Here is a 12560-nt window from a genome sequence, read left to right as displayed (position 1 = left end):
CCTCAAATTTTATTTTCAAAATCTAGACCAACCACAAACGACTGGGTCGTTAGAAACAATCGAATGTAGTGTTCGTTTTGAATAAATATAATGTATCTGTACTATCAAATGCGCACGTCATTGGACTGTTGGGAACACACAAAATTCCGTAGGGTTATTTTAATGTATTATCGAAATAATTCCACGCATTGATAAAGTTCACTTAAGCTAGATATTACAAATACAATATAAATTAGAACAAGCGTCGGTGAACTGCCATAGGTGTGAACGTTTCCTCGGCCACAGTCCCAGAAAGTTAATGAACAGAAAAGAATACATGTGTGCATGTCCACACACAAATAAATGTGTGCATGTCCACCCACATGTTTTAAATTATTGTAACACTGCTAGCATTTAACATATTCTATGTATAAGTTGCTAAGAACAACATTATTATGATACATGTGTATAAGTATTATTTGTCACCACGTGTATAATTCAGCAAGAACGAACAAGCCCACAGTTTTGATGCGGGCGTGGAAAAGTAATTACAGCAAAATGACAAACCGCTACTGTTTTAACCATCGCGTGAAGATTAATTTGCACTTGCGTCGTTTCAATATTGCTTGGTTAAACGAATGTGTTGTTTTCTATGACCCGCTAATAGAGCAATGAGTTAGTGCGAATCTAATAAGTTTGATAAAGAAGAAGCAATACCGTCTATGATTGGACGATTAAAGAGTTAGTGAGATATAAATATGGCATTTTTATTTCTCCGGAACAGAAATCATCACTAAACTCATTGCATGTTTTTAGATAAATACATAAAAACACTGGGGAAACTGAATATTAATGCAGAGACGGTAAGTGAGAGTTATTTAATTGTCTTTATTTCGAATAGCCAGTGCGAGTATCAGGTATGACATACATAGACTATGTCAATAATGTGAATTACAAAGGTTGACAAACAATCGCACTAAAACATATTGCTCGTTTCAATCTATGACAAATATGAATTTAATTGCTCGTTTCAATCTATGGCAAATATGAATTTTAATAATCGCCATATTGTTTGGTGATTTTACTATGGACATTATAGTCACAATGTACTCGAGTATTTTTGCGCTACAGAATAGTGTATATATGCTGATAGCACAGTGTGGTATAAAGATATACACACGCTAAAGAAAATCATTCATGTATCGATTAAGTATGATTATTTGATTTTTTTTTAAACAACATACCGGTAAATGCCGTATATTCGCACCGTTAAAAAGTACTGGAGAAGATAAGTATACTTAGTAACGAGGAAGGCATTATAATTAAAAGCGCAAATATGTGTCGTTCATTCTCGCATGTCTATATGTATGCGATATGTATGTGAAGAATAATTCCTTTCTTTCTTTTGTTTTTGTTTCATACCAACATGGATGGTCAACATAAATTATATAAGCACATGTAAGCGACATAGTTTTTAAGTCTTCGTTGTATTAACTAAAAAATGTATATATGCAATCAATAACATAACAATATTATTATACGGCGGACAAAAATATTTTAGTTCTTAAATTATTTGCTTATGTATACATGCTCGCTGCTAACTCTTATTATAACAAATAACGCCGAATATATTTTTTAAAGATATTTCTTGTGTGTTTAAATGGAAGTTAACAGTTAACGTGATGGATTGCAGAAAAATTGTGTTTGACGATGATTGTTCAATTAAGTTCACAATATCCTAAGAGATTTCCTTCACAAATTCAATGTGAAAGCTATTACTTTAACAAAAAATAAAGTCAAAGTTTTGCGTCTAGACACCCTCATAACCATACCTATTCTTAAGGAGAAGTCCAAGCCGCATTGACTTAAACAATAACAAAGATAGGTCATGTGGTATGTAAGAGAGAACTCGACGTGAATCAACGGTCACTGTTTTAATGGCATCTTTTTACCGGCTTCTCTCCAGTTGATGATGGTTTTCCGCCATCTGTCACAGTCTCATGTAGTCACCAACCTAAAAGCAAAACAGCGAATTTGTAGTATGCCACAACGTTTTCCCTACCACATGCACACAGAATTATTCAAAAATAAAGTCATGGCAAGTGCCCATACAGAGACTTGTGTCTTAAAATAAACGGCGTTCCATTTTTAGAGGGTATAGCATTGAACGCCAAACCTATTTAGTATACTGTAACCTTTATGAAATACATTTACCAATAACGTTTGTATATGGTAAAACTATACAAACAGCATTCAAAGTCGTAACTAACCGATAGCGCGTTTTTCTCCAGCTTTATTATATACATCAATGGAATGTTTAAGATCGTCCCATCAGTATGCAGTTTATAATATAAAATGTCATAATTACGCATTTGTACTTCGTTATTAAAAAATCCGTACATTATTTCATCAGTGCACGATGACACACATGGGACACCGTTACTTTTATCATTTTCTAAATCTCACCCATTTCAAAACCAGAACGCACAAAATGCGTACAATAATCAACACTGCGTACAAATAATTCAAGTTCTTTAGTGAGCCGCGCGTTGGGGAACGGGGCTTAATGCACGTGCGTGAAGTGTCGTTCCAGATTAGTCTGTGACGTCAGCACGGGCTAATCGATGCAAACACTTTCCGCTTTTATGGTATTTCGTATAAAGGAAGTTTTTTTAAACAAAATTCCAGTCTAGGCGTAAAGTGTTGTCCCTGATTAGGTCGTGCGGACTGCACAAGTTAAGCTGGAACGAGACTTTACTCACATGCATTAAGCACCATTTTCCTGAAGCGACGCTCAAATTTTCTTTTGCTTATTACAGTGCACTTAACACAGCTCTCGAGGAGATCAGAATTAAAATAGGTTCCAGCGAACAGACGCATCGCAGAGACGATACGCTTTATAATGGTGGATACAAGGGGCCTGGCTCTGGTGGTTCTGCTCGTATCAAGATGCGTTGTCCATGCGATTCCTATTCCAACGGATGAGGCGGAATACGGTGAGCTATATTTTGATTTGCTCTGCTTATTGTTTATTGCGTTACACGATGATACACTGACGTTGGCCCGCGTCATGCGAAAAAGGGTCTTATGGCATATGTGGAGAGCATGGCTAAAGCCCAGCCTATGCCTCCGCTTAGTCTGAACAGGAGCTAACCTTTCTGCTAATCAGATCGCGGGATCGGGCATGTCTTTAACCCATTTATGCCTAGCGTCTAGAAAAAAGGCCTAGGCAAACAGCGTAGCCCCTGATGAGACGCCGCATGATGCGGCGTCTCATCAGAGTCTGCGCTGTTTGCTGGAAGGAATTTATGTTAGAAATATTCTAAGTATAGAAATAAATATACTAAACATCCCTAATTTTGGAAATAAATTTATCCAATTTATAAGGATGAGAGAGTCCACTAGGCATACATGGGTTAAAACAGACAGCAGGGCTCCTGACCAGACTGCGCGAATGCCTTACTATAATTGTTGATAATGATAAAAATCGTTAATTACGATGATTTAACCGACGCTGATGATGACAGTTGCGATGATGACGAGTTGGCTGCTGCTGATGATGACGCTAATGTTGACTTGATGCGAGTCTGTATTATTTGACGCGTGCATTTCAGTGACAAACGCGCCTATCGGAAACGGTCTGACGATAGCAACAGGCGACGCGTTTACAAACTGGCTGAATACCGACGACGGCGTTGAAATTGGTATTCCAAATTTCGTTCGTTTGGCCCCCGACATCAGAGGCATTCCGAATGAATTTGAATATGGCGACGATCGTGGATCCGCTGCTGCATACAGCAATCCGTCAAAGCGAGAAGCACCTAGCGCGGGCGCTAGGAGATTCCTTACCGGAAGTGGCCCGAAAGAGGTTGATATCGTGGCACTGGGGAAACGGATTTCCCACAACTGCGAATTGGCGAACATGACCGTAAGAATGTTGATGAAATATTTTAGTATAGGCTTAGTCTGCGGCGTGAGGGTCAGAGTTGTTCGACACGGTCATGGGAAAACGGGCGGGTAGTGAGGAGTCTGAAAATGTGGAGCACTGTGATGAAACGGTAAAAAAAGGACACACGAATTTTTATTGGACGCGTTGGATCTTGATCAAGACAATATAATTCGTCACAAATTACAAAAATGTATAGTTTTGTCTACTGGCAATATCGAATGAAAACATGTCAACTCGAATAAAAAACATATTGCACCTTTGTGAGTGGGACGTTGAATGCCGTTAGATTGTAGCCTCATGCCCATCTACGCGACGCACCATACGACACACGCGACGCACCATACAACACACGCGACGCACCATACGACACACGCGACGCACCATACGACACCCACGAGGCACCATACGACACAGGCGACGCACCATAAGACATAAGCAAAGCACCATACGACACACGCGACGCACCATACGACACACGCGACAAACCATATGACACACGCGACGCACCATACGACACAAGCGACCCACCATACAACACACGCGACGCACAATACGACACACGCGACACACCATACGACACACGCGACGCACCATACAACACAAGCGACGCACCATACGACACACGCGACGCATCATACGACACACGCGACGCACCATACGACACACGCGACGCACCATACGACACACGCGACATTCTTACATTTGATTAACGCTTGATCGCGCTATGTTTTGGCAGGTATGCATCGAAATTTGAATGCCGTTTTTTAATCTGAAGTGTAGCATCGTGTGTTGCGTGATTGCCGTGTTATGACCGCAAAGAGCGATACTATTTCACCCGTGCTCTATGATAAAGGGGTTTAATGCATGTGCAAAAGTATCGTCCCAGATTAGCATGTGCAGTCTGCACAGGCTAATCGGGTACGACATATTCTGCTTTTATCATATATTTCGTTTAAAAAAGTCATGCTGTTAGGATATTTTTTGTTTCAAGAAAGTCTCTTATTAGCAAAAATTAAGTTTAGTCGTAAAGTGCTATTTCTGATTAGCCTGTGCGGATTGCATATTCTAATCTGGGATGACACTTTACGCATATGCATTAAACCCCATTTTCACAGAGCACGGCCCATATGATATCGCTCGTTGTCTTATTGTTGGCCTTTTAATCTGAAAAGCGCAAATCGATGTTATTTGGATTGCCAAAACTTTGGGGAAAACATCCATTTTGGTACAAACTAAACTGACAAATTGCATCAGCCAATAATAGTTGCATTAAAATAATAACGGTTTAAGCGGTCTTTGATTTTGAAAGGATCATAAGCGTATCTCAAGTCAGTCTGCGCATGATCATTGTCAACTGGGTCATGCGAGTTGTGTATCGTGTTATTTCTTAAAAGTTGACCCAGCATTTGTAAAAATATTGCCAGACATATACATTTCCAGAAAGGAAATTCCTTTCTGCGTTGAATAAGACCGAGATCGTGAAAATCGCTGCACAATTGATGGAGATATGGCTGTTCAAAGCGATGCACCCCGTTTTGGGGTGATTTTGAGTTGCATACCTTGTTATATATATATTTGATAGTGATTTTTTTTTCAGAAAAGATAATTTTTCGTTATAATATGATTATTTATCATTCAAAATGATGTTTTCACTCATTAATATCATAGCAACACGCTAACCAACTGTGATGTGAACATGAAAAACAGATAAGTATCGAACACAAAAGGCGTTTATTTTCTCGGTAGGAAACTGGACAACTGTAACAAATCTCGTGGTTAAATTTTCTTAAACTCGCTAAATATACGTATTTGTATGCATCAGTAAAAGTAGATTTGAGAAGCATCCATCATATTTCAAATGGACCGGGTTCATTTGGGTTATTGCCCTTTTTTCGTCCAAAAAAAAACAAACTCAATGGACATTAAAGTCGCTTGTTTCTCGGGTCTTTTACTTGCTCCAATCTCCAGCATATAAATGTTAGAAATGCATATCTGTATATTGAGTATTTTTAAACTTGCTACGCAGGAGTTGGATAATTGTTAGATACATAACTTATAGGAGGGGTATCCTCACCATTCAGTCAACACGTGGGTGTGTAAACATGTCTTGAACCTATTCAATCAATCTTTAAAAAAACTTGCATAAATTGTAAACAACCATATAATTTTAGATTACATGGATAATACGCTAAACGTAACATCTATAATTTTTATACTGACCCGTTTTCTTGCAAAAATAAAAGACAAAATTGACTGTTAGACCGCTGGTTAGTTTTTATCCATAACTAATGGTTTATTTTTGGAAGTTTGTTTCTTAGATCGTTTTGACAGAAACACGTTAGCTGAGTAGTTTTGAATGCACATTTTAGTTGGGCATCCTCAAAATGTATCCGCAATTCATGAAGGGTCAACACTTAAGAAAGTTGTTGTGACAGAAACATTCCAAATGTGCATTATAAAAGATATAGTTAAACCTTTAATTTTATACCCATTATCGATCTATACTTAAACAAATATAATAAGGTGTGATGCGCCAAATCGAATATGGCGCATATACAGCAACTCTTTGGTACATGCAGTTAATATCACACTTTAACGATAGGGTAGAGTGTTAAAATAGAGAAACCTGTTTATTATATATTAGAATTGATGGTTTACATCACACAATAAATGTGAATGAGTTGATGAGTGGAGTATACTAATACATGATAACAAAGTCGAATAAATGTTAGTTCGTCTCATTCCACTGACGTGATGCATGGGATGAATTTACTCCATTTCACATACAACATTTAACGGAATTTTGTTTGCGTTTCACGTATGCTATTAAAATTATTTTCGGTACTGAAGTATTTATTTAAAGAAATTAAAATGACTAATAACATTAAAATAAAATATAGTTACATTAATTTTAAAAGCGTTGGCATGGTAACCAATTCAACTCTGAGCAGTAAAATTATGCTTACTCGTTATGACGTCATATGGAAAACGCGAACTTGTACAGATCATAAAAGCAAATAAAAAAGGAAAGTGTTCTGCGTCAGTGTAAGAGATTTGATTTTGTTTTCAAAAACATCGATATAAATTGAACTATAATTGTTTATTATGTCATTTAAAAGCAAATATGAAAGAAAAAGAACCAAATATCAACTTAAATATAAAATGTATTAACACACGTGATAAATTCAATTATTCGGATGGAAATTTCGCTCAGAATGTAACATTACATCATTATTAACAAAGTTCTTACTTTGCACACATACATGTTATCGTCGTTCTAGCTTTGCATAAATGCAATAGCGCGTGGAAACACACTTTTACGAGAAACATAAAGCACACACGTCATTCGTCGTTTATTGTAAGTGTCTTTGGGCCAATGGGCAATAAGGGCATTGCCGGGCATGCATCCTCCATAGTCTAACCTCTCCATCACGGACGGTATCTTCATAGCCACAGTAGAAACATCGCACGCGGTCCGGAGTTCCTTCAACATACATATAAAGAGAATATATATTTTGACTTTTAAATCAGCGCGTATAATATCAGGGTTTGTACGACCCTTCCTTGCGACCGGAAAGTCCCGTGCTCGATTCCCATTCGAGAATTATATAAATATTCTAACAGACACATTGAGTCTTCCCAGGAAAAAGTTTAATTGCGTTCTTTATATTAACACATAGGGCTTTCGATATTATCCACGAACGAAGTCATCGGCTCATGAATACTTATCAAGACCGCCCGTAAAGATAACCGAATATGTTTATTATGACCTTGGGACAACAATTCAACCAGCTTTATATAAAGATCCAGACTAAACAGAACGACAGTGTAATAATTCGGATTTACTGACAAAATGAACAGTTCGCAAAAGTACAAAAGTAAACATTATGTATTCTGCATTTTTAAAAATGATCATGTAAACTAGATATATACTCTATCTTAAAGATAATCATGTTTTCTTTCATTTCTTGCTGATTCAAAAAGAATTAAAAATAATTATCATGTTTCACAAGTAATATAGGATTTAGGATTTATTTTCAAATACATCGGGGCAGAAATGCCCATGAGTACACAAAAGTATACAAAAATATGTTCTAAATACATCGATGTCAAGGTCATAATTAAACATGCATATTGTTACACAATGTTATGAAGAACAATATATTCTCTTTAACACATACACAGACATATGAGCACATGACATGTTTTACAATCCATCATTTGTAATATAATATGTTATACAAAATAATAAATGTACTGACGAAAATATTTTATCATGTTATGTGTTAGGTGAGCGTGTGAGAGGAATGTGCTATGAAACTTAAATTATTCATAATATGTATGGTAAATATTTATCAATTTGAAAGCTTTCTTAACAAAAATTGCCAGGTTTCTATTTATTTTACTATTATTGCACTGAAAAAGTTCGATCAATTTCGGTACGTTTGGTATTACATAGTAATATTTATTTATGTATTTTTTTCTTAATTCAGTGTAAAGTAGGCATTCAGATAAAAAATGGAATTCGTCTTCTAACTTATGGCAAATACAACATGTTCTTATTGCGCGTGGAGTAGGTATTGGTTTTTCCATCTACCAGCTTTAATTTCTAAATTATGTGCGGACATTCTTAATCTTGATAATGCAATCCTACAACTGTCTATATTAAGCTGGTATAAATATGGTTGTAATTTAAAAGTAGAATACATAGTATATGAGCTCGATCTTGTTGACTAGTTAAATTCATTTGTCCAATTTTGTAAAAATACATCCCTGATCCTTTCTTCAAACGAGAGAAGAAACATATCTATGTCTACAACACCTTGATATATCCACAAATGGGGAAAACCTAAAGCTTGTAATAAAATCTTTACACTATATGCCCATGACTTGGTATCATTATTGTTTTCTTCATTTTCTAACATGGTATTATATACTATTTTTGCATATTTAATTGGTTCCATTTGTAATATTTAAAACCAGTATTTTATAACATTTATATAAAATTTATTTTTCATTGGGGTTCTGCTCAGTTCCCCGTATACGAAATTATTTTGTGTTTGGGGCTTTACACCGAGTAGTTCTTTTCAAAATTTTAAATGTATTCTTTCTATGTGTATGATATTTTTTGTTTAGCCCCTAAACCTCTGATCCATAACTTAAGACTGGTGCAATTAATTTGTCGAACAAATCTAACTTGTGACTTATTGACATTTAGGGATATCTTGTAAAACAACTTTTTAACTTAAAAATAGCTTTCATAACTTGACCTGTCAGTGAGCTAAACGTACCATTAAAAGAGCCACCCGTTGTAAAGACAATCCCAAGATAAGTAAAGTGATGAACAATGTCTATATTTTTTCTCCTTATATGTAAAAATAACGTTTTTTCTCAGTGTACCTTTTCTTAAAATCATAATCTTAGTCTTATCAGTATTTACACACAGCTTCCATTTTTCACAGTAAGCTTCTAACAAGTGTAATCCGTTTTGAAGTCCAGTTTCAGTCTCTGCCAGCAGTACGATATCGTCTGCATATAACAGCAAAAATAATTTTAAGATACCTATATCTAGCCCTCCGAAGTCACGTGATATAAAATATTCTTCAATGTCGTTAAGGTACGTTGAAAATAAAAATAGTGGGAGCGATTCACCTTGTCTTACACCAAGAAAGCATTCAAAAATTTCACTCAGATGTTTTTATTTTTTACTTTCGATCTGACGGTAATATACATCGCTTTAATTACACCAAGCATTTTACCTCTAACCCCAAATTTTATCAATTTAAACCAAATAACATCCCTAACCAAGTAAATAAATGCCTTAGTAAAATCGACAAAAGCTGCCTATAATTTTTTACCATTGTTTATCAGATGCATAATAGCACTATGTAATACAAAAATGTTGTCTACTGTTCCCATTTTCCCTCTAAAACCTGCCTGTGCTTCGATATATACATGACATAGCTCTGCCCAATTATTTAACCTATAATTACGGAGTTTTGTAAACAATTTCCGAATGTGCTTAATAACGTAATGCCCCTATTATTTTCTGGTAAAGATGCGTTCCCCTTTTTATAAATCGGCACTACATTCCTTTCCGCCCATTTATCTGGAAAATGACTAGCGTTAAACAATTTATTAAAAAACTTGAGCCGAACTTTAATAAATGAAACATTTTGCACTCCGCATTTGAAGAATTTATTAAGAAGTTTATCTGGTCCAGCGGACTTGCCATTGTTTAAAGTTGCACATGCCCTTTTAATTTCCTCTACACTTATTCCGTTCATCGAACATCACCTGTAGTTCTCCGTTTTAATATCTTTCATTAAAGTATAAAATGTCTTCGTCTGGTTGCAAAAAAAACCAGATTGGGGATCATTTACAGATTTAAAATATTCAAAAAATTGTTGAGTGCTTATGGGACACTTATCTTGCACAACCGTTCCTTTTAATTGTTTCCAGTACATTTTAGCATTATCGAGTTTTGACTTTTCTAATTTTTCAGTTTCATGTTCATCAAAGACAATTTTTTTCTTTCTTACTGTGTTCTTATAAGTATTTCTTGCCTGTTCCGTTTCCTGTCTTGTTTCTATATTCGGGTGATTCCTATAGGTATTAAAGGGATCTTTTCACGGTTTGGTAAATTGACAAAATTGAAAAAAGTTTCAGATTCGCAAATTTTCGTTTTAGTTATGATATTTGTGAGGAAACAGTATTACTGAACATTTACCATAGTCCAATATAGCCATTATATGTATCTTTTGACGATTTGAAAACCTAAAATTTATAAAGCGTTGCAACGCGAAACGATTGAATAATTTGGAGAGTTCTGTTGTTGTCGGTTTAATTTACGAAACTACGAAGATTGCTTATATAATGTATAAAATGCTTATACTGTGTATATCTGGCGGAATAGCCGAGAAGGCTGATGCGTTTTTACTTCAGACTAACTCCAGGACTCCGGGGGTCACTGATTCGAGCCCTGGTATCGGCTACTTTTTTTTCCCTTTTTTAAATTTTATTCTTGATTTTTTTACTGGAGCTTTTAAGGTCCAATGTTTACATTTATCAATATAAAGCATTTAATGACAAACTTCAAAATATGCCAAAATCTGTGAAAGGCCCCTTTAAGACATTTATAATATTTTGATTTGGCATCGTAACAATCTTTATCAAAATATAATTTGTTTTCGATATTTTTAAATTGTTTTGTTTTATTTATGTTTAATTGTTTCATAAAAAGAGGACCACAAACACTTTCTACAATATCACAAAATGATTGGAGATTACAATCCAAATCACTACTACCATCAGATAATTCAATAGTTTCTGTAAGTTCATCAAATTTCCTTGAAATGTTTTCATCTGAGAGAGCATTAAGATTGTCAACTTCCTTATTGGAATCCCATTTATATTTGTAAGGTAAAATGTTTTCATTATTTTCAACAACAATGGCATTTTCATCATCAACAACAGCATTAAGGCTAAAAGTTATTACACAATGATCAGTACAGGGTCTAGTACTTCAAAACTATTCACATGTTAAAAAAAGTTGGTTTACACAATACATAATCAACAACACTATATCCTTGAGTACATACAAATGTGAATTTTCCAATATTGCTATCAACACCACATTTAACATTTGATATTATCAAGCCAGTTGATTTACAAAAATCTAATAAATTCTTGCCATGTTCATTAACACATTTATCCTGGCTTATTCTTGGTAATTCAACATCAAAAGCATGTCCATCAGGTAAGATATTTGATACAAAAGAATTTTCATTTTCAACATAATCGGCTGTCCACCTACTCTAGCATTTAGATCTCCAGTAATAATAAAATGTAAGTCATTTCCATACATTGTTTCAAATTTAATCATATCATCAGTAATTGTTTCAAAGATATTATTTTCGCTTAGTACAAATATGCTACTCCCATGAGGGACATTATATGTAAGACATTGTAAAATATCTCTTTCTAGATTGAACAAGTTCCCTTTTATTTGTATTCATATAATATAAGCATCAGAATTTTTTACAAAGTCAACATACCTTGTTAAAGAATCATGTATGTAAACAATAACACCACCGCTATTCCGTTTTGATCCTACTTGTTTGTCTCTATTTAATATAAATGAGTGAAAGTTTGGAACATCGTAATTATAAAAATCATTAAGCCATGTTTCCGTTAATAGCAAAATTTTGTGAGACATAAACAGTCTTTTCATTTCTTCTACTTCTAATTTTTTATAGGTTTTACCCACAAGTCCTTGAACGTAATCAATGAACACATCGTTGTGACTTCGTTTAATTCCTCACCGCATTCCTAATTACGTTTGTGATTGGTCGATATTTATGCACTTCGTGTTTCCTTGGTGTCGACTTGCTGGGATTCCAGCGAGTAGTCACGTTTTACCTCATCTGACGGGTTTTCTTATCTATTTTTAGATTCGCGTTTTGTCTTCGTCGCATTTCCACGTGGTTCCGGTTTAGATTTGTTTGTTGGCGTGTTCTTGTGCAAGTGTTTGTTATCATTGTTATTTTTGTTTTGTGTTGACATAACCACTTCACTAAAGGATTGATAACGTCCTTCTGTAGCTGATGGATCTGGGCGTTTTTCAGCACAA

The 12560-nt window shown here is 35.2% G+C and overlaps 2 long non-coding RNA genes across 2 annotated transcripts in view; one reads left to right on the top strand and one right to left on the bottom strand.

Annotated features, from left to right (window-relative positions):
• The window catches only part of LOC127838195 (uncharacterized), a 71003-nt gene extending 66878 nt beyond the window's left edge, over nt 1-4125 (top strand). The window contains exons 2-3 of the long non-coding RNA XR_008029713.1: nt 2799-2975; nt 3594-4125. This is a non-coding gene — a long non-coding RNA (uncharacterized LOC127838195). The remainder of the gene's footprint in view (nt 1-2798; nt 2976-3593) is intronic.
• A 2949-nt stretch (nt 4126-7074) lies between these two features.
• LOC127838194 (uncharacterized) overlaps nt 7075-12560 on the bottom strand; it is a 10518-nt gene continuing 5032 nt past the window's right edge. The window contains exon 3 of the long non-coding RNA XR_008029712.1: nt 7075-7412. This is a non-coding gene — a long non-coding RNA (uncharacterized LOC127838194). The remainder of the gene's footprint in view (nt 7413-12560) is intronic.

Source organism: Dreissena polymorpha, chromosome 7, assembly GCF_020536995.1.
Source record: "Dreissena polymorpha isolate Duluth1 chromosome 7, UMN_Dpol_1.0, whole genome shotgun sequence".
NCBI lineage: Eukaryota > Metazoa > Mollusca > Bivalvia > Myida > Dreissenidae > Dreissena > Dreissena polymorpha.
The sequence above is the reverse complement of the archived record's forward strand: the minus strand, read 5'-3'. Positions and strand labels throughout refer to the sequence as shown.